Raw genomic sequence first — 512 nt, forward strand, 5'->3', positions numbered from 1 at the left:
CGTCACAGGGGAAGAGGTAATGACGTCACGCGAGGGAGAGGTATGGCGTCACGCGGGGGCATGGCTGTGACGTCACGCGAGTCATGACGTCACGATGACGTCACGCGGCGAAGGACCTCTTTTATGGCGACTTCACACGGGGGCGTGGCTTTGACGTCACGCGGGGGCGTGGCTCTGACGTCACGCGGCAATATGGCGGAGCGAGAAATGATGTCACGTTGGCAGTAACCCGATGACGTCACGCGGCAATATGGCGGTGTCACAGAAAGTGACGTCACGCGACAATATGACGACTCCAAGGTATGTACTTATTACTGCGGTAATATGCATGATATTTTTAATGTTACGTAACAATATGGCGACTCCAAGCCATANATGTTTTTTTTATACCATGAAAAAACTATTGTACATATTTTTTTTCGGCACATGCTATTATACGCAGTGCACGTAAAGTTGCAGAGTTGCACTTTTTTAGCGAGAACGTGCACAGTTGCAGTTTTACTTTGAGCATT

Source organism: Pseudomyrmex gracilis, unplaced genomic scaffold (assembly GCF_002006095.1).
Source record: "Pseudomyrmex gracilis isolate BER0280 unplaced genomic scaffold, ASM200609v1 scaffold_2356, whole genome shotgun sequence".
Classification (NCBI taxonomy): domain Eukaryota; kingdom Metazoa; phylum Arthropoda; class Insecta; order Hymenoptera; family Formicidae; genus Pseudomyrmex; species Pseudomyrmex gracilis.